Source organism: Lissotriton vulgaris, unplaced genomic scaffold (assembly GCF_964263255.1).
Source record: "Lissotriton vulgaris unplaced genomic scaffold, aLisVul1.2 SCAFFOLD_530, whole genome shotgun sequence".
Taxonomy (NCBI): Eukaryota; Metazoa; Chordata; class Amphibia; order Caudata; family Salamandridae; genus Lissotriton; species Lissotriton vulgaris.
Window position 1 is genome coordinate 34,384 of NW_028254364.1, and position 25,382 is coordinate 59,765.

The 25,382-nt window shown below is 52.3% G+C and overlaps 1 long non-coding RNA gene across 1 annotated transcript; it reads left to right on the forward strand.

Annotated features, from left to right (window-relative positions):
* Nucleotides 1–222: 222 nt before the first annotated feature.
* LOC147659566 (uncharacterized) lies at nt 223–24,485 on the forward strand. Its single transcript, XR_015307209.1, has 3 exons — nt 223–349; nt 16,184–16,284; nt 22,902–24,485. It is a non-coding gene; the product is annotated as an uncharacterized LOC147659566 (long non-coding RNA).
* Nucleotides 24,486–25,382: the final 897 nt, after the last annotated feature.

The window sequence follows — 25,382 nt, forward strand, 5'->3', positions numbered from 1 at the left end:
GCTGCTACCACTGCAGCAACCACTGCTGCCACCACTGCAGCCACCACCACAGCTACCACTGCAGCCACCACTGCAGCCTCCACTGCAGCCACCACTGCAGCAACCACTGCAGCCACCACTGCAGCAACCACTGCAGCCACCACTGCTGCTACCACTGCAGCCACTACTGCAGCTACCACTGCAGCAACTACAGCAGCCACTACTGCAGCTACCACTGCAGTCACAACTTCTGCCACTACTGCACCAACCATTGCAGTAATCACTGGCGTGTCCAGAGCAACTAATCCCGGACCCTCCACTGCATCCAGTGCGTCGCCCCCCACTACGACCATCGCAGGAGGTCCCCCTGGTAAGTGAGCGCTCTGTGACCCCTGCCCTCCTTGCCCCAGCCCTCCTTGCCCCTGCCCCTCTTGCCCCCTGCCCTCCTTGCCCCTGCCCCTCTTGCCCCCTGCCCTCCTTGGCCCCTGATCTCCTTGGCCTCTGCCACCCTTGCCCCCTGCCCTCCACCACCTGTCTGAGTGATCAGTCTCCCAGTTGAATTCACACATCTTCAGAAGTTTGCTCTTGTTGACATACACAAGGACTGACCTCCCCGGTGCCAGCACTGCGTAGACTCACTCACTGATGCTCACTCAGGAGCTGAAACTCACCCTCATAGCAGCAATGAGGAGGCTTCCTAATGTGCTAGGACTCTATTAGAGGATTTCACTCATGGACAGCGCTCAGCCCCCTCATTCCCAGAGCTCACTCCTGGGGCTGCCTCAAAGAGCTCAGTCCTGTGACTCACTCTTAGAGCTCACTCCTGGGGCTGCCTCTGAGAGCTCACTCCTGGAGCTGTCTCTGAGAGCTCACTCCTGGGGCTGTCTCTCAGAGCTCACAGCTGGGGCTGCCTCTGAGAGCTCACTCCTGTGACTCACTCTTAGAGCTCACTCCTTGGGCTGCCTCTGAGAGCTCACTCCTGGGACTGTCTCTGAGAGCTCACTCCTGGGGCTGCCTCTGAGAGCTCACTCCTGTCAATCACTCTTAGAGATCACTCCTGGGACAGTCTCTGAGAGCTCACTCCTGGGGCTGCCTCTGAGAGCTCACTCCTGTCAATCACTGTTAGAGCTCACTCCTGGGGCTGTCTCTTAGAGCTCACTCCTGGGGCTGCCTCTGAGAGCTCACTCCTGGGGCTGTCTCTGAGAGCTCACTCCTGGGGCTGTCTCTGAGAGCTCACACCTGTGACTCACTCTTAGAGCTCACTCCTGGGGCTGCCTCTGAGAGCTCACTCCTGGGGCTGCCTCTGAGAGCTCACTCCTGGGGCTGCCTCTTAGAGCTCACTCCTGGGGTTGCCTCTGGGAGCTCACTCCTGGGGCTGTCTCTGAGAGCTCACTCCTGGGGCTGACCCTGGGAGCTCACTCCTGTGACTCACTCTTAGAGCTCACTCCTGGGGCTGCCTCTGAGAGCTCACTCCTGGGGCTGTCTCTGAGAGCTCACTCCTGGGGCTGCCTCTGAGAGCTTACTCCTGTGACTCACTCTTAGAGCTCACTCCTGGGGCTACCTCTGAGAGCTCACTCCAGTGACTCACTCTTAGAGCTCACTTCCAGTGGCTGCCTCTGAGAGCTCACTCCTGGGACTGCCTCTGGGAGCTCACTCCTGTGACTCACTCTTAGAGCTCACTCCTGGGGCTGCCTCTGAGAGCTCACTCCTGGGGCTGTCTCTTAGAGCTCACTCCTGGGGCTGCCTCTGAGAGCTCACTCCTGGGGCTGTCTCTGAGAGCTCACTCCTGGGGCTGTCTCTGAGAGCTCACTCCGGGGGCTGACCCTGGGAGCTCACTCCTGTGACTCACTCTTAGAGCTCACTCCTGGGGTTGCCTCTGGGAGCTCACTCCTGGGGCTGTCTCTGAGAGCTCACTCCTGGGGCTGACTCTGGGAGCTCACTCCTGTGACTCACTCTTAGAGCTCACTCCTGGGGCTGCCTCTGAGAGCTCCCTCCTGGGGCTGTCTCTGAGAGCTCACTCCTGGGGTTGCCTCTGAGAGCTTACTCCTGTGACTCACTCTTAGAGCTCACTCCTGGGGCTGCCTCTGAGAGCTCCCTCCTGGGGCTGTCTCTGAGAGCTCACTCCTGGGGTTGCCTCTGAGAGCTTACTCCTGTGACTCACTCTTAGAGCTCACTTCCAGTGGCTGCCTCTGAGAGCTCACTCCTGGGACTGCCTCTGGGAGCTCACTCCTGTGACTCACTCTTAGAGCTCACTCCTGGGGCTGCCTCTGAGAGCTCACTCCTGGGGCTGTCTCTTAGAGCTCACTCCTGGGGCTGCCTCTGAGAGCTCACTCCTGGGGCTGCCTCTGAGAGCTCACTCCTGGGGCTGTCTCTTAGAGCTCACTCCTGGGACTCACTCTTAGAGCTCACTCCTGGGGCTGCCTCTGAGAGCTCACTCATGTGACTCACTCTTAGAGCTCACTCCTCGGGCTGCCTCTGAGAGCTCACTCCTGGGGCTGTCTCTGAGAGATCACTCTTGGGGCTGCCTCTGAGAGCTCACTCCTGGGGCTGCCTCTTAGAGCTCACTCCTGGGGCTGCCTCTGAGAGCTCACTCCTGTCACTCACTCTGAGAGCTCACTCCTGGGGCTGCCTCTTAGAGCTCACTCCTGGGGCTGTCTCTGAGAGCTCACTCCTGGGGCTGTCTCTGAGAGCTCACTCCTGGGGCTGTCTCTGAGAGCTCACTCCTGGGGCTGCCTCTTAGAGCTCACTCCTGGGGTTGCCTCTGGGAGCTCACTCCTGGGGCTGTCTCTGAGAGCTCACTCCTGGGGCTGACTCTGGGAGCTCACTCCTGTGACTCACTCTTAGAGCTCACTCCTGGGGCTGCCTCTGAGAGCTCACTCCTGGGGCTGTCTCTGAGAGCTCACTCCTGGGGCTGCCTCTGAGAGCTTACTCCTGTGACTCACTCTTAGAGCTCACTCCTGGGGCTGCCTCTGAGAGCTCACTCCAGTGACTCACTCTTAGAGCTCACTTCCAGTGGCTGCCTCTGAGAGCTCACTCCTGGGACTGCCTCTGGGAGCTCACTCCTGTGACTCACTCTTAGAGCTCACTCCTAGGGCTGTCTCTTAGAGCTCACTCCTGGGGCTGCCTCTGAGAGCTCACTCCTGGGGCTGCCTCTGAGAGCTCACTCCTGGGGTTGCCTCTGAGAGCTCACTCCTGGGGCTGCCTCTGAGAGCTCACTCCTGGGACTCACTCTTAGAGCTCACTCCTGTGACTCACTCTTAGAGCTCACTCCTGGGGCTGCCTCTGAGAGCTCACTCCTGGGGCTGTCTCTGAGAGCTCACTCCTGTGACTCACTCTTAGAGCTCACTTCCAGTGGCTGCCTCTGAGAGCTCACTCCTGGGACTGCCTCTGGGAGCTCACTCCTGGGGCTGCCTCTGAGAGCTCACTCCAGTGACTCACTCTTAGAGCTCACTTCCAGTGGCTGCCTCTGAGAGCTCACTCCTGGGACTGCCTCTGGGAGCTCACTCCTGTGACTCACTCTTAGAGCTCACTCCTGGGGCTACCTCTGAGAGCTCACTCCTGGGGCTGCCTCTGAGAGCTCACTCCTGAGGCTGTCTCTGAGAGCTCACTCCTGTGACTCACTCTTAGAGCTCACTCCTGGGGCTGTCTCTGAGAGCTCACTCCTGGGGCTGCCTCTGATAGCTCATTCCTGGGGCTGTCTCTGAGAGCTTACTCCTGGGGCTGTCTCTGAGAGCTCACTCCTGGGGCTGCCTCTTAGAGCTCACTCCTGGGGTTGCCTCTGGGAGCTCACTCCTGTGGCTGTCTCTGAGAGCTCACTCCTGGGGCTGCCTCTGGGAGCTCACTCCTGTGACTCACTCTTAGAGCTCACTCCTGGGGCTGCCTCTGAGAGCTCACTCCTGGGGCTGTCTCTTAGAGCTCACTCCTGGGGCTGCCTCTGAGAGCTCACTCCTGGGACTGCCTCTGGGAGCTCACTCCTGTGACTCACTCTTAGAGCTCACTCCTGGGGCTGCCTCTGAGAGCTCACTCCTGGGGCTGTCTCTTAGAGCTCACTCCTGGGGCTGCCTCTGAGAGCTCACTCCTGGGGCTGTCTCTTAGAGCTCACTCCTGGGGCTGCCTCTGAGAGCTCACTCCTGGGGTTGCCTCTGAGAGCTCACTCCTGGGGCTGCCTCTGAGAGCTCACTCCTGGGACTCACTCTTAGAGCTCACTCCTGTGACTCACTCTTAGAGCTCACTCCTGGGGCTGTCTCTGAGAGCTCACTCCTGGGGCTGCCTCTGAGAGCTTACTCCTGGGGCTGTCTCTGAGAGCTCACTCCTGGGGCTGCCTCTTAGAGCTCACTCCTGGGGTTGCCTCTGGGAGCTCACTCCTGGGGCTGTCTCTGAGAGCTCACTCCTGGGGCTGACTCTGGGAGCTCACTCCTGTGACTCACTCTTAGAGCTCACTCCTGGGGCTGCCTCTGAGAGCTCACTCCTGGGGCTGTCTCTGAGAGCTCACTCCTGGGGTTGCCTCTGAGAGCTTACTCCTGTGACTCACTCTTAGAGCTCACTCCTGGGGCTGCCTCTGAGAGCTCACTCCAGTGACTCACTCTTAGAGCTCACTTCCAGTGGCTGCCTCTGAGAGCTCACTCCTGGGACTGCCTCTGGGAGCTCACTCCTGTGACTCACTCTTAGAGCTCACTCCTGGGGCTGCCTCTGAGAGCTCACTCCTGGGGCTGTCTCTTAGAGCTCACTCCTGGGGCTGCCTCTGAGAGCTCACTCCTGGGGCTGCCTCTGAGAGCTCACTCCTGGGACTCACTCTTAGAGCTCACTCCTGGGGCTGCCTCTGAGAGCTCACTCATGTGACTCACTCTTAGAGCTCACTCCTGGGGCTGCCTCTGAGAGCTCACTCCTGGGGCTGTCTCTGAGAGATCACTCTTGGGGCTGCCTCTGAGAGCTCACTCCTGGGGCTGCCTCTTAGAGCTCACTCCTGGGGCTGCCTCTGAGAGCTCACTCCTGTCACTCACTCTGAGAGCTCACTCCTGGGGCTGCCTCTTAGAGCTCACTCCTGGGGCTGTCTCTGAGAGCTCACTCCTGGGGCTGTCTCTGAGAGCTCACTCCTGGGGCTGTCTCTGAGAGCTCACTCCTGGGGCTGCCTCTGAGAGCTCACTCCTGGGGTTGCCTCTGGGAGCTCACTCCTGGGGCTGTCTCTGAGAGCTCACTCCTGGGGCTGACTCTGGGAGCTCACTCCTGTGACTCACTCTTAGAGCTCACTCCTGGGGCTGCCTCTGAGAGCTCACTCCTGGGGCTGTCTCTGAGAGCTCACTCCTGGGGTTGCCTCTGAGAGCTTACTCCTGTGACTCACTCTTAGAGCTCACTCCTGGGGCTGCCTCTGAGAGCTCACTCCAGTGACTCACTCTTAGAGCTCACTTCCAGTGGCTGCCTCTGAGAGCTCACTCCTGGGACTGCCTCTGGGAGCTCACTCCTGTGACTCACTCTTAGAGCTCACTCCTAGGGCTGTCTCTTAGAGCTCACTCCTGGGGCTGCCTCTGAGAGCTCACTCCTGGGGCTGCCTCTGAGAGCTCACTCCTGGGGTTGCCTCTGAGAGCTCACTCCTGGGGCTGCCTCTGAGAGCTCACTCCTGGGACTCACTCTTAGAGCTCACTCCTGTGACTCACTCTTAGAGCTCACTCCTGGGGCTGCCTCTGAGAGCTCACTCCTGGGGCTGTCTCTGAGAGCTCACTCCTGGGGCTGCCTCTGAGAGCTTACTCCTGTGACTCACTCTTAGAGCTCACTCCTGGGGCTGCCTCTGAGAGCTCACTCCTGGGGCTGTCTCTTAGAGCTCACTCCTGGGGCTGCCTCTGAGAGCTCACTCCTGTCACTCACTCTGAGAGCTCACTCCTGGGGCTGCCTCTTAGAGCTCACTCCTGGGGCTGCCTCTGAGAGCTCACTCCTGGGACTGCCTCTGGGAGCTCACTCCTGGAGCTGTCTCTGAGAGCTCACTCCTGGGGCTGTCTCTCAGAGCTCACAGCTGGGGCTGCCTCTGAGAGCTCACTCCTGTGACTCACTCTTAGAGCTCACTCCTTGGGCTGCCTCTGAGAGCTCACTCCTGGGACTGTCTCTGAGAGCTCACTCCTGGGGCTGCCTCTGAGAGCTCACTCCTGTCAATCACTCTTAGAGCTCACTCCTGGGACAGTCTCTGAGAGCTCACTCCTGGGGCTGCCTCTGAGAGCTCACTCCTGTCAATCACTGTTAGAGCTCACTCCTGGGGCTGTCTCCGAGAGCTCACTCCTGGGACTGCCTCTGGGAGCTCACTCCTGTGACTCACTCTTAGAGCTCACTCCTGGGGCTGCCTCTGAGAGCTCACTCCTGGGGCTGTCTCTTAGAGCTCACTCCTGGGGCTGCCTCTGAGAGCTCACTCCTGTCACTCACTCTGAGAGCTCACTCCTGGGGCTGCCTCTTAGAGTTCACTCCTGGGGCTGCCTCTGAGAGCTCACTCCTGGGACTGCCTCTGGGAGCTCACTCCTGGGGCTGCCTCTGAGAGCTCACTCCAGTGACTCACTCTTAGAGCTCACTTCCAGTGGCTGCCTCTGAGAGCTCACTCCTGGGACTGCCTCTGGGAGCTCACTCCTGTGACTCACTCTTAGAGCTCACTCCTTGGGCTACCTCTGAGAGCTCACTCCTGGGGCTGCCTCTGAGAGCTCACTCCTGAGGCTGTCTCTGAGAGCTCACTCCTGTGACTCACTCTTAGAGCTCACTCCTGGGGCTGCCTCTGAGAGCTCACTCCAGTGACTCACTCTTAGAGCTCACTTCCAGTGGCTGCCTCTGAGAGCTCACTCCTGGGACTGCCTCTGGGAGCTCACTCCTGTGACTCACTCTTAGAGCTCACTCCTGGGGCTACCTCTGAGAGCTCACTCCTGGGGCTGTCTCTGAGAGCTCACTCCTGGGGCTGCCTCTGAGAGCTCACTCCTGAGGCTGTCTCTGAGAGCTCACTCCTGTGACTCACTCTTAGAGCTCACTCCTGGGGCTGTCTCTGAGAGCTCACTCCTGGGGCTGCCTCTGATAGCTCATTCCTGTGACTCACTCTTAGAGCTCACTCCTGGGGCTGTCTCTGAGAGCTCACTCCTGTGACTCACTCTTAGAGCTCACTCCTGGGGCTGCCTCTGAGAGCTCACTCCTGGGGCTGCCCCTGAGAGCTCACTCCTGTGACTCACTCTTAGAGCTCACTCCTGGGGCTGCCCCTGAGAGCTCACTCCTGTGACTCACTCTTAGAGCTCACTCCTGGGGCTGTCTCTGAGAGCTCACTCCTGGGGCTGCCTCTGAGAGCTCACTCCTGGGACTGTCTCTGAGAGCTCACTCCTGTGACTCACTCTTAGAGCTCACTCCTGGGGCTGCCCCTGAGAGCTCACTCCTGTGACTCACTCTTAGAGCTCACTCCTGGGGCTGTCTCTGAGAGCTCACTCCTGGGGCTGTCTCTGAGAGCTCACTCCTGTGACTCACTCTTAGAGCTCACTCCTGGGGCTCCCTCTTGAAGCGTAAGCATCCTCTGTTAGAGGTCACTCTTAAAAGTGCCCTTGGGAGACACTCATTGAGTTCACTCACTCAGCTAACTCTTGCAAAATGTCATTTCTGTTTCTGGCCTTTTGTTTGGCAAACTAAGGCATTCTGGGAGTTGTGGTGTTGCCTCCCTTCATACAGCCGGGTCGACCAATGGCCTTGATCCATTTCCCAGTACTCAGCACCCCTGTGCTATCTACTGTTGTGTCGATAATGACGCAGAGCCTTATTTAGCTGCCTACTGCTCCCGCGGTCGCGAGCCTACTGACGTCACGTCCGCCGAAGCCGGTTTATTAATTCAAGGTCACATGACCCAGGGCAATACTATCTGGCGGATGGCCTGCGGGCCTCTCTCCTAGCCGTGGCCCCCCCGCCGTGCTGGGCGCACCCATTACCTCAGGTTTGCGACATTACGCTCCTCCCCAAAAATAAACAAACAAAACAAGCAAACAAATGATGCTCATTGCAGCGATACTCAGCAGCACCAAGACTTTGGGATCAGTTGGAACAGTCTTACGTGCAGTAGTCCTTCCTTGCGTGTCAGCTCTGGATTCTGTTGAAGGCGATACTGGGAGGGTCGGCCCCCACTCAGATCTCCCTCCGCATCACTGGCCTGAGAAACACCCCAAATCTCGCGAGTGCACAATGGCAAATCAGAGCCCCCTCCGCACAGGAGGCAGCCTCCGGTGCCAGTTCCACATCAGGGGTCAATCCGTGTCTGCTGGTTCCTGCTGCTTCCTCTTCCGTGTCAGAGTCCAGTCTTGTTTCAGACCGGGGCAGGCTCAGACCCGCCGGAGCAGCAGGTGATGGATGAAACATCTTGAAGTTTGAAATGCTCCGGGTCACTGTTTCACCGCCTTCTTCTGGCCGTGACCTGGGTGCTCTTCAAATGGACTGTTACCCAGGGATTCCTTTCATATTGGAGATTAAACTTGCCGTTTGTCAGAAGATTCTTTAGCAGGACCATGTCGCCCACTTTCAATTGGACTGGCCGAGCCCTCCGGCGTCAGCTGATTTGAGCATGAGCACTTTCCCGGTGGGCATCCACATGATCATCTTTTGGACTCTCCGGTCACCACTGCGGGTGATGTGGAATGGAGTCAATGACTACTCGGCCCATGGACAGATGCCAGGGGGCAACCCCCGTGGTGGAGGGAGGTGTTTGTCGGTATCTTCTTGAAAATGTAAAAATGGCAAGTTCCACTGACTGATGGCGTTCATGGGCTTTGTGTATCACTTTGTTCAAAGTCCTCATAAACCTTTCCACTTCCCCGTTGGCTTTCAGCCACCGAGGGGTGACTTTCCTGTGCTTGATGCCTAAGGAGGCTAGGTAGGTGGCCATTTCCTGCCCCTGGAACGGGGGACCGTCATCTGTCTTCAATTCCTGAAAAATATCATGAGTCGCCATCACTTTTTCTATCTTCGGGATAACCTCAGTTGCACTAGCGTGGTGATTATCTTGACCTCTGGATATTTTAAATGATTTCCGATGGCCACGAGAGTGTGTCTTCCGTCCGGGAGACTTCCAAAATCAAGACTTACACACGTCCAGGTTCGCCTGGACCTAGGCTCCGTTATTATTGGAGCGGCATGAGGGGATTCTCCTGTAGCCTGGCACAACTGACATGAACGGACTACTGCCTCCACATGTTCATATCAGTGGAAACCACATTTTGGTCCGCAGCCATGACTTAGTCTTAACCATTCCCAGGTGGCCAATATGAGCGAGTTGGACTACTCTTGCTGTCAGGGACGATGGGATGACCAGCCTGTGTCCTCGCAGCAGGCACCCTGTGGCATCTTCTGTGACTTCCTCCCGGATGTGAAATAAGCTCTCCATGACACGCCGTGCTTCGCAGGTAATTATCTTCCATTCTTCCCTCGCACAGTGCCAGTTCCCATGTTTCAGGACTTGTTTTATTCGCTGTAAGCACTCATCTTTGTTGGTTTCTTCTCTCAAAACGTCCATGGAAAGTGGAAGGGGACACGATCTGGCCGTGATGCAGCAGACATATTTCTCGGTGTCCGCCGCGTCTTCTTCTTCCTAGTCCGTTGCCACCCTCGGATGGCGAGATAAGTAATCAGCGGGGTTCCAAGATACTGGTTGATATTTCACCTGACAATTGTAAAATTGCAGTTGCACATCCAATTTTCTATTCTGGGGGTGGTTTTGACGAAGTTCCTGAGAACAGGGATAGAAGTGGCTCATGATCTGTCGCCACCACAAAAGGCTTTCCGTATGTATAGAGATGGAAGTGGCGGCCCCCCGAATGTATCGCAATAGCCTCCTTTTCTATCTGAGAGTACGGCTGCTCGGAGTCAGTTAGGAAGCGGCTGGCGAAAGGCACCGATGCCCAGTCCTCCTCAGCATGACTGCGTTGCATCACAGAGCTCCTAATCTTTTTGGGCCAGCGTCCACAGTGACCATAGTTAATTTCTGAGGATCGAAGAATGCTAACGTGGTTGCAGCCGATAAGGCCTCTTTGATGTTCTTGAATGCCTTAACATGTTCGGTGATCCACACCCACAGGACGGAGTCCTTTGTGAGCTCTCTTAGTGGTTGAGAGAGGGTCGTAAGGTCACAAATGAAACGGCCACAATAATTGACCATTCTGAGAAAACTGCGGACTTCAGTTACGTTGGTGGGTGCTGGGGCATTCTTGATGTCTTTGACATTGTCTGGGTCTGGATTTACTCCTGCTGCTGAAAACACATACACAGCCGAAGAATTTTAGCTTCGTCTTGAGCAATTCACATTTCTCCCTGTGGAGCGTGAGTCCAGACTCTTGGATTCTCTGTAATACTTGAGTCAATCTGGAGTTGTACTCTGCAATGGTCTTGGCGTGGATCATGATGTCATTGCTGACCTTGAGACCCTACGGGTATGTAGCGCGCTCTATAAGTGTCATTGATTGATTGATTGATATTACCCCCGGGATGTCCATGATCAGTTCATGAATGACATTTTGAAAAACTTCAGCTGTGCTGGATATCCCAAAGCTCAGATGAGTGTATCTTCTGAGGCTGAAATGGGTGGAGAATGTCCTTATATTTCGGGGCGCTTGATCCAGCACTAGCTGATGAGACCCTGACTGGAGGTCGAGCTTCGAAAACCAGCATGGTCCGGCCATTTCTCCAATCAAGTCATCAATGGTGCGGGTGATGTGTCGCTCGTTATGATAGCGGCATTGAGTAGCTTCATGTCCACACATAGTCTAACAGCGCGGGTTGTTTAGGCTTCCGGGTGACGACAATTGGAGCCACCCACGGAGTAGGTCCGGTCACTTTCTCAATCATGCCAGCTTCTTCGAGCTTGATCAACTCCTTCTCGACCAGAGGACGCAGGTAGAAGGCCGCCCTCCGATGACATAACGCTACTGGTTGCACCATGGGGTCCATGTGGAGGTGTATTTCCTTAACCTTGAATTTTCCAATCCCTTCAAACACTGATGCGAATTCCGCCAAGAGGTGCTGGACTGATTCCTGATGGATCCCAAAAGCAAGGGTTACCACTCCTAGGTCTTCAGCTGCTCAACACCCCAGTAGCATGCCCTGCCCGCCCTCCGTCACATACACCGCGGTGGGGATGGACTGTGTTCCATGGGTGACCTTCGTCTTGCATTTGCCTCTTATCTTTACCTGTCCATAGGTGAAGACTGTGATTGTCGTGGGTCCCAATGGGGAGCAGGCTGCATGGTGCTGTACATGGCTGCCAACATGATGTTTATGGTGGCCCCTGTGTCCAAAATGGCGGTGAGGTCTTTCTGGTCCACTTTGATGTGGCATTGGGGAAGACGGCAGAGTTTTCGAGTCGCCGCTCCAATCATATGTACCATCTGTTCGTCTCCTTCCGCTGCATTGTGGGGCACCCCTCCGCAATAGCCACAATTTCGAATGTTCCTCGGTGAGGCACTCACTGGTTCCTTCTTTATCGAGGCACACTGGGTCACCACTTTAACTGGTTCTGCTTTAACAGGTCTCTGCAACGCCGCCTCCATATGTCTTTGGGCAACTCCTTGGTATGCCCCAGTGTCAATATGTCTGTCAGCGATTTGCCTGACTCCTCAACGATCTGTTCTCTGAGCTTCGCCGATGCACAGCCCTGAATTATTTGCCCTCTGACCTCCTCCGTTTCATCATGGAACCCACACGTGCTCGCAAGGATCTTGAGCCGGGCATGGAAAGTGTCGAGAGATTCATTAGGTAGCGGTTGCGCCTGGCGAAAAATGAAGCGCTCATAGTCTTGGTTCGCAATTGGCTCGAAGTGTCCTGTGAGGGCATTGATGAGGGTGTGGTGTGTCTTGGGTGTTGCCTCTGCAAGAGACTTGGTGATTCTGTGGATATCCTTCCCCATTTGTGGCCTCAAAATATATTAACAGGCATTCTAGCCATTCTATCCATTTGGGTGCCTGTGCTGAAGGGGGCCCCTCTACCACGAATGGTTCGATAGGGGGAATGGATGACATGACAGGCGTCTGGCGTGCTGCGCGCGGGAGCCAGTCACTTTACTTCTCCCCTCCGGCAGATCAATCCACTGCACCAGGCTGGCGGGAGAAGCCGTCCGCTTTGTCCAGTCCCAGGACGGAAAGGTGCACCAGGCTGCGCAGGCCACTGAGAGGCTGTAGATGTGCAGGGAGTGACAGAGACCTGAGGCGCATGCGCGTTACTGTGGGCCCTGTGCTGATCAGTGGGGTGCTGCATAATATGGCCAGGACAGGACTCACCGTGGATGTTGGTTTCGAGGTCCCAGGCCAGACTGCTGCCACCATTCTGCCATGTCACCCTTAGGGCAGGGCCCCACCACTGATAGTGCCGAGCGAGCCACGTGCGTCTGTGGCATGAGCACTGCGTGGCGCAGAGCCCACGAACAGGGCCGCCACAGAGCTGGAGAGCAGGGAATGCCGAACCTCGTCACCAGTTGTTGTGTCGTCTGTCTCGACACCTCGGCCCCCAACTCTGCTGTAGGGAATAGCGGATGCAAAAACCACAGTTGATGGACAGAATGCAGAACAATGTCATACATTCACCCCAGTACAGAGATCTGGGCCTAAATCCATCGTTTTTTTGCACTCCACACCACCCCAGTTCAGACATGGCCATATGCAAATCAGTCTGACCCTGTGCCTCATGGGAACAGTCCAGCCCGAACTGCCAAGCCATGCCTTCCCTGGACCGGAAACAAGCTTCCAAGGACCGGTTTCTGGCATTCCAGCCGTCTTCAGCCCGGCTTGCTTGAATCCAGTGGTGTGGAGAGCATGGGACTCACGTCTGAGCATACCCATCCCACTTAGGGTGACAAATGCAAAAACCACAGTTGATGGACAGAATGCAGAACAATGTCATACATTCACCCCAGTACAGTGATCTGGGCCTAAATCCATCTTTTTTTGCACTCCACACCACCCCAGTTCAGACATGGCCATATGCAAATCAGTCTGACCATGTGCCTCATGGGAACAGTCCAGCCTGAACTGCCAAGCCATGCCTTCCCATGAGGCACAGGGTCAGACTGATTTGCATATGGCCATGTCTGAACTGGGGTGGTGTGGAGTGCAAAAAAATGATGGATTTAGGCCCAGATCTCTGTACTGGAGAAAATGTATGACATTGTTCTGCATTCTGTCCATCAACTGTGGTTTTTGCATTTGTCACCCCGAGTGGGATGGGTATGCTCAGACGTGAGTCCCATGCTCTCCACACCACTAGATTCAAGCAAGACGGGCTGAAGACGGCTGGAGTACCAGAAACCGGTCCTCGGAAGCTTGTTTCCGGTCCAGGGAAGGCATGGCTTGGCAGTTCGGGCTGGACTGTTGCCATGAGGCACAGGGTCAGACTGATTTGCATATGGCCATGTCTGAACTGGGGTGGTGTGGAGTGCAAAAAACGATGGATTTAGGCCCAGATCTCTGTACTGGAGAAAATGTATGACATTGTTCTGCATTCTGTCCATCAACTGTGGTTTTTGCATTTGTCACCCCGAGTGGGATGGGTATGCTCAGACGTGAGTCCCATGCTCTCCACACCACTAGATTAAAAAAAGACGGGCTGAAGACGGCTGGAATACCAGAAACCGGTCCTCGGAAGCTTGTTTCCGGTCCAGGGAAGGCATGGCTTGGCAGTTCGGGCTGGACTGTTGCCATGAGGCACAGGGTCAGACTGATTTGCATATGGCCATGTCTGAACTGGGGTGGTGTGGAGTGCAAAAAAACGATGGATTTAGGCCCAGATCTCTGTACTGGGGTGAATATATGACATTGTTCTGCATTCTGTCCATCAACTGTGGTTTTTGCATTTGTCACCCCGAGTGGAATGGGTATGCTCAGACGTGAGTCCCATGCTTTCCACACCACTGGATTCCAGCAAGCCAGGCTGAAGACGGCTGGAATGCCAGAAACCAGTCCTCCAAAGCTTGTTTCCGGTCCAGGGAAGGCATGGCTTGGCAGTTCGGGCTGGACTGTTCCCTTGAAGCACAGGGTCAGACTGATTTGCATATGGCCATGTCTGAACTGGGGTGGTGTGGAGTGCAAAAAAACGATGGATTTAGGCCCAGATCTCTGTGCTGGGGTGAATGTACGACATTGTTCTGCATTCTGTCCATCAACTGTGGTTTTTGCATTTGTAACCCTGAGTGGGATGGGTATGCTCAGGCGTTAGTCCCATGCTCTCCACACCACTGGATTCAAGCAATCCGGGCTGAATACGGCTAGAATGCCAGAAACCGGTCCTCGGAAGCTTGTTTCCGGTCCAGGGAAGGCATGGCTTGGCAGTTCGGGCTGGACTGTTCCCATGAGGCACAGGGTCAGACTGATTTGCATATGGCCATGTCTGAACTGGGGTGGTGTGGAGTACAAAAAAACGATGGATTTAGGCCCAGATCTCTGTACTGGGGTGAATGTACGACATTGTTCTGCATTCTGTCCATCAACTGTGGTTTTTGTATTTGTCACCCTGAGTGGGATGGGTATGCTCAGACGTGAGTCCCATGCTCTCCATGCCACTGGATTCAAGCAAGCCGGGCTGAAGAAGGCGGCTGGTATGCCAGAAACCGGTCCTCTGAAGCTTGTTTCCGGTCCAGGGAAGGCATGGCTTGGCAGTTCGGGCTGGACTGTTCCCATGAGGCACAGGGTCAGACTGATTTGCATTTGGCCATGTCTGAACTGGGGTGGTGTGGAGTGCAAAAAAACGATGGATTTAGGCCCAGATCTCTGTACTGGGGTGAATGTATGACATTGTTCTGCATTCTGTCCATCAACTGTGGTTTTTGCATTTGCCACCCTGAGTGGGATGGGTATGCTCAGACGTGAGTCCCATGCTCTCCACACCACTGGTTTCAAGCAAGCCGGGCTGAAGACGGCTGGAATGCGAGAAACCGGTCCTCGGAAGCTTGTTTCCGGTCCAGGGAAGGCATGGCTTGGCAGTTCGGGCTGGACTGTTCCCATGAGGCACAGGGTCAGACTGATTTGCATATGGCCATGTCTGAACTGGGGTGGTGTGGAGTGCAAAAAAACGATGGATTTAGGCCCAGATCTCTGTACTGGGGTGATTGTATGACAGTGTTCTGCATTCTGTCCATCAACTGGGGTTTATGCGTAGGGAATACCGGAGGCCGGTAATTAAATAATGACACAGAGCCTTATTTAGTTGCTTACTGCTCCCGCATTCGGGCGCCTACTGACGTCACGTCCGTGGAAGCCGGTTTAATAATTCAAGGTCACATGACCCGGGGCAATACTATCTGGTCGATGGCCTGTGAGGGAACAGTTGAAACACCCCTCTCTCATAGCCGTGGTCCCCATGCCTTGCTGGGCGCACCCATTACCTCATGGGTGAGACATTATACCTACCACAGGGCAAGCCTATGTGCCAAGCTCTTCCCGTGCCAGTGGGACCCAGGACTAGAGCTAGAGCACAGAAGATCCCTTGCCTTCCAGGCCTGCTTCCCAGAACCCCCGGCCTCTCTGTGGTCACGTGAACAGTTAAAGCAGCTCCAGGCAATGCTGGGACCTCCTGGCTGCCCTTGAGGGCAGGGCGATGGTGGCAGAGGTGTGAGGAGCTCATAGGGCATTGTGGGGGTCTGACTCAGACCCAAAGTGCCCTGATGGTGGTGAGCCACTCTGCAAAAGCTGGTAGAGTTGCCTCAATGTTAAACTCTCCCTCCAGTCTATCATCAGGATCTGATCCAGTGTGCACCTTGTGTTTATTTCTCTTGAGAGTCTGGGAGGCTGTGATGGACACCCCCTCATCCCCAGCATTCTCCCATCATGCCTCCCTGTCCTTGAACCCCCACTCTCTGCTCCAGTGTGGACCCTCTGTTTCTTTCTCTTGAGACAGTAACAAATCCCAGAGTGGAGGGCGCCTGGACCCCTGGCACACGGCCTTTCATGAGTCTGGGAGGCTGTGCTGGATACCCCCTCACCCCCCGCACACTCCCATCATGCCTCCCTGCCCTTGAACCCCCACTCTCTGCTCCAGTGTGGACCCTCTGTTTCTTTCTCTTGAGACTGTAACATGTCCCAGAGTGGAGGGCGCCTGGACCCCTGGCACACGGCCTTTCATGAGTCTGGGAGGCTGTGCTGGATACCCCCTCACCCTCAGCACACTCCCAACATGCCTCTCTGCCCTTGAACCCTCACTCTCTGCTCCAGTAAGAACCCTGTGTTTCTTTCCCTCACAGCAGGATCCGTCACACAGAGTGGCTTGGCGTTTTGGCAGGTTCTCCTCATCGCCCTGGGGGCCCTCGGCTGCTGTGTCCTGCTCGTGGTCATAGTCTGCACGGTAAGTTCACAACACCTATGCAGGGTTCTCTCTGTCCTTCTCAGAGCAGTGTGGCTGCAACTATTATCAGAGTGGGGTCCCATCAATATTACACTCCTGAACTCATAGCCACGCCCCTTCGGCAAGAGAATAATAAGGGTGTGCTAGGTAACTGGTGGTGTGTATATATCACTAAAGCATGGTGCGGTAGAGCACCGTCGTTTAACCTCATGCGCGCTAGCGGAATTCCGCTCGTACACTGAGATTTTTAAAAACGCATGTTACGTGACGAGCTGGGCTCGTCATCAGCGTGTGAGGAGGCTACGCCATGACGAGCCCAGCTCGTCCTCAGCGTGGAAAGGGTTAAAGGCATCAGATTCTACATTAAATTGGCTGTTAATTTGAAGAGAATTAACGTGTTACTTATAAAACAAAAAAGCACACAAATGATAATGCATGTAAATTGGGTATTGCATTACCAAGAAAGTGTTTTATCCTATAATAATCTTTGTTTCCATCACACTTCAGAATTACAAAAAAAGTGCATTATTTTTGCATTCCTAACTTTTGATATATTTTGAAATATTTGTGCATTTTACATTTTGTCCAAAAAAAATCCTCTCCCTTTGAAGTCAGAGAAAGAAAAGTAAACATCAATTTCCATGCTAAAAAAATAAGCAGCAGTTTGTCACATGACATAGCTGGACATGTTTAGCCCTCTGTCTTTTAAAGCACGGCAAATGTGGCAAAGGTAAAAGGAAAATGTAAAGGCATCTTTAATGCTCATTCACCTTTGAGGCTCCAGCATATTTATTTTGAGGGGTGCTGAAGCAGACCCATTTCCTAGTGCCCCTAGATTTTGACTCCCGTCCCAAGCTCAAATATGTTCATATACAAGCCCAAAGTGGAACGATACAGCCCAAACGAAGCCCAAAAGTGGGAAAAATATAGGCCAAATGAAGCCCAAAAGTGGGAAAAATATAGGCCAAATGAAGCCCAAAGTGGTCCGCATATAGCCCAAGTGATGCACAAAGTGGAACGATACAGCCCAAACGATGCCCAAAAGTGGGACACATATAGGACAAATGTAGCTGGAACATTGCAACTCTCAAAAGTAGCCTTCAGCATAAACGTTCAAATAAATCTACAATTTCTATTTTGAATGGTGTATCTATAAGACTCAGAGTGCTCAAAATTCGAACCATATTTTTAATATTGAGAAAGAATATTGAGAATTACAAAAATGGTGCTTTGTTTCTTCTCTTGCCATGTTGTAGGAGGGAGAAATATGATTTTCTCTGCGGTCTGTGGGAAGCATAAGTAGCTTTGAAACTAAAGCAAGCCTCACGATTTCACCAAACGGTGTGATCCGACTTGGGTAGATCCCTTGAAACCATGCGCTCCTGTACCCTGGTCTGAGAACATGAGGAGGGTTAGACACAAGCCCGGTGATCTACTTTATATTACTATTCACCAACTCAATGATCTTAAAGCCAGCCAAAAGTTGCAGGGCGTTTGACGCGGCATTAGTACCCCAGAGGGCTGAGGCGGGGCTTTTCAAGCTGGTTTGTAGGGCAGGGCTCTCTCCTTCAGCCCTGCCTAGTTTTCTTTTTTCTTTTTCTTTTCTTTTCTTTTTTTTAAACTTTCTTTATTAAAAAAAAATTCACCCCATTTTTCTCCCATGACATCATCACATGTTCACTTCAAAGTACAACAACAGAGATGCAGGGATTAGTCGATGAAAACATCAGAAACAAGACAGTATATTAAATTAAAAGGGTTCGTAAGTCCATCTGCTAGGGTATAGACAAAAAAAGAAAAAGATACAATTATAAGATTAAGGAGAAATACAGAACATTGCGTTAACACACATCTCATTTCAAATGATTTTCGCCAGTTTAAACCAGGCTTATACCACTTCTATTAGTTTCAATTAAACTGCTGCCTCCATCTTAGAAGAGGAGCCCAGATTTGCTGTCCAGCAATTTCGCTTTCTTTCCCTTCCTTTCATATATCGCTCTCTCCAACATAAATGTAGAGAGCAATCGAGCCAACCATTGCTGAAATGTGGGGGGGAAAGGATCTAGCCAGGCAGAGGCAATATTATGCCCAGTTTTCATCGGTTTTGGAAGCTCACCTCCACATTTTGCGTACTATAACGTTGGTACAATTAGTAAATGTGAGTCTTTCCTTCACATCAGATCCGAGCTATTTCTGTTAAATCTCCTGGTGGCTCAGCACTGCTGGATACAAAGTGCTGCTGCTGCGGGGGAGGGGCGCTGAGGGACAAGACCGGCTTCAGCTGGACCTGTAGTATTTCCCGCTACACTAGCACCGGGTCCTTCAACCGGCTTTGATGCACCTCAATGCTGTCCTTGCTCAACTGCCCTGGTACTCACATGCCATTTCACTGCACCCCAGCCCTGCCCGCTTGTGCTCCTGCTGTGGTAACACCAGAGTCCTCTCAGGCAGCCCCGGCGAGCCACCTCAGGTGGCCCCTGAGACATGTCCAGGGCCCATGTTGGCATCAAAATCGTATTTGTTGTAAACAGTAGCTTGCTTGTGCGTGTTGGTCAAACACCCTGATGCAGCTATGAGAGAAGGGTTGGATAACAAGTGCATGGGACCAGCAGAACACATGGAATATTCTTTGGAGATGAACTTATGATATGTTCAAAACAAGAGAACAGGATTTTGAGACCTCGATATATTAAATAACAAACCAAGCCCTCAAGAATTCTCTTGGGAAGAGGCGAAACGCGTTGGCTGCACGAGATATCTGATTTTACGAAGATAAGAATAAAGGAATATTTTTAATATAAAAAAAAATAAGGAACATGCAAAATAAGTTAGTGCATCCCATGTCTTGATAAGATATTACAATGAGATGTGTACTATATGTTTATACATGTGTGTGCTGATCATCCATGTTGAATAGCAGCATGGAGTTTTACTCCTGTTAGGAAGACTGGGAGGCTGCTCTTCCAGATCAGAGCACCACAAAAGCCTGACAGGTTCATTAACTGTGATAGGTGCACTCCCTCTTTGCCTCAGGCTCATTATTTGTAAATCACTCAAAGGTTAAACTGTGGTTGGTATTGTTATAACAGCTTAATGTACTTTTCACAAAATAACTTAGAAATGTATCTGAAAACCCCAGTTACAACCCAGTTATAGATATAAATTAAAACCACTGAAATGTGCTTATTATTTTTGGACCACAATCCATAACCCACGCAACAGCCATGCAAACCATAACTCACACCAAATGCAATGCTTATGACCTCAAAATATTTATACCATGAAAGAAAAATGAAAGCTCATCACATTATCAAGCTAAGTTTATGATCCTCCATTCATAGTTATCTCTGACACGGTGTGAAGGGTAAACTGTAGGATGGTTTACAACATTCGTAATTTCATCATTTTGGTGTCTGACTTACGGTTTGCTCGGTTGTTCTGTGAGGCTTGCTACCAATAGAGACAACAAGACACCTGTAAGACGATGGCGAAGGAGGAAAAGAGAATTAACAAAAGACATAGAACTGGAAACTTAGGCCCTGATTTAGATCTCGGCGGACGGGTTACTTCATCACAACGGTGACGGATAACCCACTCTATGAAATATAAATGCCATTGTATCCTTAGGGCCTGAATGAGATCTCTGCGGATGGGTTACTCCATCACAACGGTGACGGATATCCCGTCCTCTGAAGTATAAATGCTATTGTATCCTAGGGCCTGATTGAGATCTCGGTGGGCCGGTTACTCCATCACAAACGTGACGGATATCCCATCCTCCGAAATATAAATGCCATTGTATCCTAGGGCCTGATTTAGATCTCGGCGGACGGGTTACTTCATTACAGCGGTGACGGATATCCTGTCCTCTGAAATATAAATGCTATTGTATCCTAGGGCCTGATTTACATCTCGGCGGACGTGTTACTCCTTCACAACGGTGACGGATATCCTGTCCTCTGAAATATAAATGCTATTGTATCCTAGGGCCTGATTTAGATCTCGGCGGACGGGTTACTCCGTCGCAACGGTGACGGATATCCTGTCCTCTGAAATATAAATGCTATTGTATCCTAGGGCCTGATTTAGATCTCCTGAGGGGTTACTCCATCACAATGGTGACAGATATCCTGTCCTCTGAAATATAAATGCTATTGTATCCTAGGGCCTGATTGAGATCTCGGCGGACGGGTTAATCCATCACAGCGGTGACGGATATCCTGTCCTCTGAAATATAAATGCTATTGTATCCTAGGGTCTGATTTAGATCTCGGCGGACAGGTTACTCCGTCACAACGGTGACAGATATCCCGTCCTCTGAAATATAAATGCTATTGTATCCTAGGCCTGATTTAGATCTCGGCGGACGGGTTACTCTATCACAACGGTGACGGATATCCTGTCCTCTGAAATATAAATGCTATTATATCCTAGGGTCTGATTTAGATCTCGGCGGACGGGTTAATCCGTCACAACGGTGACGGATATCCTGTCCTCTGAAATATAAATGCTATTGTATCTTAGGGCCTGATTTAGATGTGGGCAGACTGGTTACTCCATCACAGCGGTGACGGATATCCTGTCCTCTGAAATATAAATGCTATTGTATCCTAGGGCCTGATTTAGATCTTAGTGGACGGGTTACTCCATCAATACAGTGACGGATATCCTGTCCTCTGAAATATAAATGCTATTGTATCCTAGGGCCTGATTTAGATCTCGGCGGGCGGGTTACTCCATCACAACGGTGACGGATATCCTGTCCTCTGAAATATAAATGCTATTGTATCCTAGGGCCTGATTTAGATCTCGGCGGACGGGTTAATCCATCACAACGGTGACGGATATCCTGTCCTCCGAAATATAAATGCTATCGTATCCTAGGGCCTGATTTAGATCTCGGCAGACGGGTTACTCCATTACAGCGGTGACGGATATCCTGTCCTCTGAAATATAAATGCTATTGTATCCTAGGGCCTGATTTAGATCTCGGCGGACGGGTTACTCCATCACAACGGTGACGGATATCCTGTCCTCTGAAATATAAATGCTATTGTGTCCTAGGGCCTGATTTAGATCTCGGTGGACGGGTTACTCAGTCACAATGGTGACGGATATCCTGTCCTCTGAAATATAAATGTTATTGTATCCTAGGGCCTGATTTAGATCGCGGCGGACGGGTTAATCCATCATAACGGTGACGGATATCCTGTCCTCTGAAATATAAATGCTATTGCATCCTAGGGCCTGATTTAGATCTCGGCGGACGGGTTACTCCGTCACAATGGTGACGGATATCCTGTCCTCTGAAATATAAATGTTATTGTATCCTAGGGCCTGATTTAGATCGCGGCGGACGGGTTAATCCATCATAACGGTGACGGATATCCTGTCCTCTGAAATATAAATGCTATTGTATCCTAGGGACGGATTTAGATGTGGGCAGACTGGTTACTCCATCACAGCGGTGACGGATATCCCATCCACTGAAATATAAATGCCATTGTATCCTTAGGGCCTTATTTAGATCTTGGCGGATGGATTACCCCGTCAGAACGGTGACGGATATCCCGTCCTCTGAAATATCAATCCCATTATATCCTATGGGAGTTAGATTTTGGCAGACAAGATATCAATCACCGTTGTGATGGAGTAGCCCGTCCACCAAGATCTAAATCAGGCTCTAAATGAGGAAGCATAGCAGACACCGTTCCACCTCATAAGGGGACCTCTGGGGGCCACATTACTGGCACATTTGAAGAACCACACATAATGAAGGCCAGAGAAGTGTTAAGAACATTTGAACTCATTCCCTTTTCAGTACTAGAGGAGTTTCTAGTTCCACCTGCATGAACACACACTGGTGACACTGAACATAAAGATGTGGCTATGGCTACAGCAAGTGGCAGATGCCACAAGCACACGGTGGTTGGATGGGTCGAGGGAATGCAGGAGGCGTTGCGTCATGGGAGGGGTCGCATTGTGTGTGGTGTATTTATAATAATATATTGATTTTTAAAAAACTTACCTGAAGGCGCAGGCCGCCTCCCGGCCTCCTGTTGCTCCTCCTCTGTTCTTCCTGGTCCTAGCAGCCCCTGGGACAGACTTCCATCCAATCACTGTGCTGCAGGGCAGTGCAGGGATTGGCGTGAGAGGGCTGAAAAGACGCTCCGCTCCGCTCAGGGACTCAGTGGGGTTTCTCCAGCCCCGCTGTTCAATGCAGCCGAGCTGGAGAAGCCTAAATGCGCATGTGTGTTTTGGTCGATCTGAGACGGCCGGCCAAAACACATATGTGCACTAATGGAATGCACATAGCGATTCTCTTCCCCCTCCCATACCTCAGCCCGTCTCTTCTTACAGCGCTGGCTCAGAGCCGACAATAAACATTTAAACGATGCTTAAACATCGTTTTATTTTTCATTTGCTCGGTCTGAGTGGGGCGACGCTCCTCGCCATTGCGGAGATGCCACCCCTGGCTACCGCGCACCCTGAAGGAAGCCATTTTGAAAAGCCATACCAGAAAGGATGTCATGTAACTACAGATAATGTAACATGAAAATAATGCCTTGGTTTCTGTGCTTGTGCTCACTTGTTCTTCGTGTGTTTCTTTCGGACAGTGCTATTCCTGGTTCAATTCACGGGGATTCGGCAACAACACGCTCAACATCAACGCCTGAAATGGGGCCTGCGGACAGTGGTGATGCTGCCTGGACCGGCAGAAGGACAGCTGGGGAGAAGGAATAGCGCCTTCGTTTATTATACAAAACCATCCCACCTGTGCAGGATGAGTGCTGGAGATGCCATGTGTAGCCCTGCCCTGGCTGGTCCAGAGTGTACTTTCCTGTGAGCCAGCTCGCTGCTCTCCTAGAACAATGTCACATCACTGGGGTTTTAGTAAGAATAGTGTACATGGCTGTACAGCAGGGCGAGCACTTCAGGTGTCCGTGAGTCGCAGACAGCAGAGCCAACACTCAGGACATAACAGTCTGGCACCTTTTGTCCTTCAAATTACATAGTTATCCCTCCGGTTACACTGCTCTTGAAGGCTTAGGTCTCTGACAGCAAGCCTATCCCTCAAGGTACACAGCTAACGAAGCTGCAGTCTCAGACAACAGAGCTATCCCTCAGGTTACACAGCTAAAGAAGCCTTAGGTCTCGAGCTATCCCTCAGGTTTCACAGCTAACAAAGCCTTAGGTCTCAGACAACAGAGCTATCCCTCAGGTTACACCGCTCTGGAAGGCTTAGGGCTCAGTCAACAGGGCTATCTCTCAGGTTGCACAGCTCTTAAAGGCTTAAGTCTGAGACAACAGAGCTAGCCCTCAGGTTACACTGCTTTCGAAGGCTTAAGTTTGTCACAGCAAGACTAACCCTCTAGTTACACAGCTCTGGAAGGGCTAGGTCTCAGACAACAGAGCTATCCCTCAGGTTACCCAACTCCTAAAGGCTTTGGTCTCAAGCAATTCATCAGGTTACACAAGTAACAAAGCCGTAGGTCTCGGACAACAGAGCTATCCCTCAGGTTACACAGCTCTGGAAGGCTTAGGTCTCAGACAACAGAGCTATCCCTCAGGTTACCCAACTCCTAAAGGCTTTGGTCTCAAGCAATTCATCAGGTTACATAAGTAACAAAGCCGTAGGTCTCGGATAACAGAGCTATCCCTCAGGTTACACAACTCTGACAACAGAGCTATGCATCAGACTAAACAGATCTTATATGTAGATATATCAGACAGAGACCTACGTCAGGATAAGCAGATCTCACAGACTTAGCCCTCAGACAGCAGTTGTATCCCTCATGTTAGGCTCAGGTTTCAGACAGCAGAGTTAGACCTCGGCTTATGATCAGCAGAGCTGCAGCTCACTATGAACCTCTGGGGTGGAGCCTCCCATGATGACCAGTGTGTAATGTCATGTTTAGAAATCCCATGTTTGCAGTAGAGCAATGCCTCATGCTATGCCCAGGCTTCAAAAAGCAGAGCTATCCCACAGTTTATATTTAGGACTTCGACTGCCGAGTTATCCGTCATGTCACAAGTTTTGTTCAGGATCAGATCTTAGAAAACAAAGACATTCACTGCCTTACCGTGATCTTAGAGAATCAGGGCACAGACAACTGAGATATCTCTTCGGATGCACACATCTAAGAGACGCAGGGCCAGATTCACAAAGGGACTTATGTGTAGTAAAGCTATGTGTACCAAGTCTGCGTACTCGTGGCAGAGTCTCCGCACTCGTAGTGGAGTGTGCCCACTGGGGCAGAGTCTGTGCACTTGTGGTGGAGTCTGCACACTCGCAGTGGTGTGTGCACACTGGGGGCAAAGTCTGTACACTTGTGGTGGTGTGCACGCACTTGTGGCAGAGTCTGCGCACTTGTGGTGGTGTGCATGCACTGGGGTCGGAGTCTATGCACTTGTGGCAGAGTCTGCGCACTTGTGGTGGTGTGCAAGCACTGGGGGCGGAGTCTGTGCACTTGTGGTAGAGTCTGCGGACTTTTGGTGGTGCGTGTGCACTGGGGCGGAGTCTACGCATTCATGGAGGAGTCTGCGCATGTGTTGTGGTGTGCGCGCACTGGGGGCTCAGTCTATGCACCCGTAGTGGACTCTGCACGCTCGCAGTGGTGTATGTGCACTGAGGGTGGAGTCTGCACACTTGTGGCAGAGTCTGCACACTTGTGGTGGTGTGCAAGCACTGGGGCAGAGTCTGTGCACTTGTGGTAGAGTCTGCGGACTTTTGGTGGTGCGTGTGCACTGGGGCGGAGTCTACGCATTCATGGAGGAGTCTGCGCATGTGTGGTGGTGTGCGCGCACTGGGGGCTCAGTCTATGCACTCGTAGCGGACTCTGCACGCTCGCAGTGGTGTATGTGCACCAAGGGTGGAGTCTGCACACTCGTGGCAGAGTACCTGCACTTGTGGTGTAGTGAGTGTACTCAGCACAGAATGTCCACACAACGCACTGCAGAGAGGGCACCGTGCAGAGATTCTGCCACAAGTGCAGAGACCCCACACTCGTAACTTTATAACACGTAAGTCCCTTTGTGAATTGGGCCGTCAAGCTTCAGACAACAGAGCTAGCCCTCATTTTATGCTGAACAAAGCT